General features: G+C 48.1%; 1 pseudogene; it reads right to left on the bottom strand.

Annotated features, from left to right (window-relative positions):
* Positions 1–311: 311 nt before the first annotated feature.
* LOC141164908 (serine/arginine-rich splicing factor 9 pseudogene) lies at positions 312–1,329 on the bottom strand (annotated as a pseudogene).
* Positions 1,330–2,567: the final 1,238 nt, after the last annotated feature.

The raw sequence follows: 2,567 nt of genomic DNA on the forward strand, positions 1-2,567 counted from the left end.
TCAGCATTTTAGCAAACATCGTTTAATGACCCTAAGTCCCTGTTACCAGAGATAACAGACCATAAGTTGCAGTAAATATCAGCTCAAGTGTCAGCATGCAGGCTTACACAATCACTTGTCCTTCTTGACAAACCAAAGAAATACACAGAAATGTAAAATTCAACATAGGCATAACAGTGCATTTCTCCTGAATTTAGACATTTGGGTGATTAAGAAGAAATGCTGTGTTGTCACATATCTTCCCCTTCTTAATTAGCCAGACATGATAGGTTTCCTATCACCCTTATCAGGCACCATCCATCATCATGCCTTTAAGCACAGACACGAATGTAAGAGGTCTCACCATCATAAGAATGAAACTTTGTATCATCCAGTTTCCTCAAAGCATATTCCATATCTTCGTTGCAAATAAACTCCACAATCCCCATGCCATCCTTGCGCACATCAGCACAGCAGACACTTCCAGCTTCTCTCATATGATCTTTTACATTCTGCCAACTTCCTGATGGGGGAAGCTCGGAGACGAGGATTCTGTATTTAGTTCGCTAGGGAGGGGGTCCGTTCCTCCGGGGGACTTCTCCACATCCTCCCCATGATATCTGGCTTAACCTGGGAAACTTCACATGTAAGTGACGAGAACCAAACTCATATCCATTGCGTCTGCATACGGTGTTCTCCACATCCTGCTGATCCTGGATGCTGATGAAGGTGGCACTGGCTCCTGCATGATTCTTCAGCTCAATGGTACGGATTCACCCATACCAATAGAACAACTCCACCAGCTCCTTTTTCCGTACATTGGCAGGTAAATTGCCCACATAAATGCCGGGAGATAGTCACTTGACAGCCTGGTAAATGGTGTTCTGAGGGTGCAATATCTGAACTGGCAAAGGTGATGGAAGGTTCAAGTTTCTGAGGTCCCTGGGCCTTGATATCACTGACCTTGACTGGCTGGAAGTGGTTATGGAGGTTGGCTGGTGTACAGTGGTCAACCTGCCTTATAGTGTGAACAGGGAATGTCACTTCCTCCTTTGCTGGTGTATCCTGAGGGTAGTGTCCCTCAGACCCTGATGGCTCATCTTGGCAGATGTTGACCAGTTGGGCGGGCAGACGGGCTCCAGGCATGGAGTCCCGGCCCTTTAGACAATCTTTGGCCATGTGTCCAAGGTTCCCGCACTTATAATGGCTTAGTGGATTGGGCAAATCACGGGTCCTGTGTGTAAACCTTTGTCCTGTTGGGTTTTCTATTGGGTAGGGGGAGAGTCCTGCTTGAATGGGTGGTAGCTGCTCGAATCCTTGGTAGAGGGGTTTCCTGGGATCGGTGGTCATATCGGGTCTCCAGTGGGGACGATTGGCTGTGAATTTGTTGGCCAATCGGGCTTTTTGTTCTGGGGTCTCCGGCTTCCGGTCGGCTACCCACTCTCATATTTCTGGGAACATTTTCTTCATAAGTTGCTCGAGAATGATCAGGTCCCAGAGGGCATCAGCAGAGTGGGCAGCGTGACCATCGAGCCAACGGTTGCAATGTGATCAGAGTTGACCGCCAAATACTACATAGGAGGCCCCCTGGCGAGACAAAGTCCAGAACTTGGTGCGATATCTCTTAGTGGTGATAGTAAAAAGTGCCAACAGGGCATTCTTAACAGTAAAAAAGTCCAGGTAATCCTGAGGCCCAAGCAACCGGACAGCATCCCGTGCCTGATCAGTCAAACTAATCCACAGGTAGTTGGTCCAATCAGCTGTGGGTCACTGGTGCATCAGCATCAGGGTCTCAAAATCTTACAGATGTCCATCAACCTCTGTGTTGGACTCATTAAACATTGGCACTACTCTGTAGCATAGATGATTTCCTTGGTTGTGGGCCATCATTGAAGTAGGGTCCGGAGCTGGCGATAGGGGTACTGGAACTCCCAAAACCAATTCTATAATACAAGCCCTCTCCTCGCTTGTAGCTCCGGGTCCCAATGCGATCAACAATTCCTGAATTCAGGCTGCTTGGGACTGGGTATTTGATTCCAGACTACCATTGGATCCTGGATTTGGCAAACAGTTTAATTCCCCTGGGTCCACCTCAATGGAGTTTTCATTGTCCTTTACGACATTCTGGGCATTCCAACTGACCAATTCCTGCATCAAATCCGACCGAGTGTCGGTGGCCCGGTATTCAATCCGTCGAAGCTGGCACAGCTCCTTTAGTCTCCGTTTATTGTTTCGGCTGTAAATTCTCTATAGTTCTCCTCCCAAGGCCGAGCTGGTGGGGTTGGACATGGTGGCGTCCGGAACCGGCTGTGTATGCCTTATCTATGGTCTGCTGGGTCTGTCTATATGCCTCCCTTTTTGTGGAGCCCTTGGACGGTGTCTAAAGACACCAGTCCCCTGCCGCTTCCCCCGAATCAGCAAGGCTGAGTAGTATCCCACTATTGCCACCAATATGTAAAGACCCTTGGTCCTCTGTGGGCATAATACTACTCAGACAACACAGGGTGAGGGTAAAACGGTGTGGCAATACTTTATTGAACCACTAAACAAACAATAAACATATAGAACAGTCCCAGCAAATACACAAA

The sequence above is a fragment of the Phyllobates terribilis genome, unplaced genomic scaffold, assembly GCF_046119375.1.
Source record: "Phyllobates terribilis strain yellow unplaced genomic scaffold, ASM4611937v1 Scaffold_10__3_contigs__length_209671492, whole genome shotgun sequence".
NCBI classification, from domain to species: Eukaryota; Metazoa; Chordata; class Amphibia; order Anura; family Dendrobatidae; genus Phyllobates; species Phyllobates terribilis.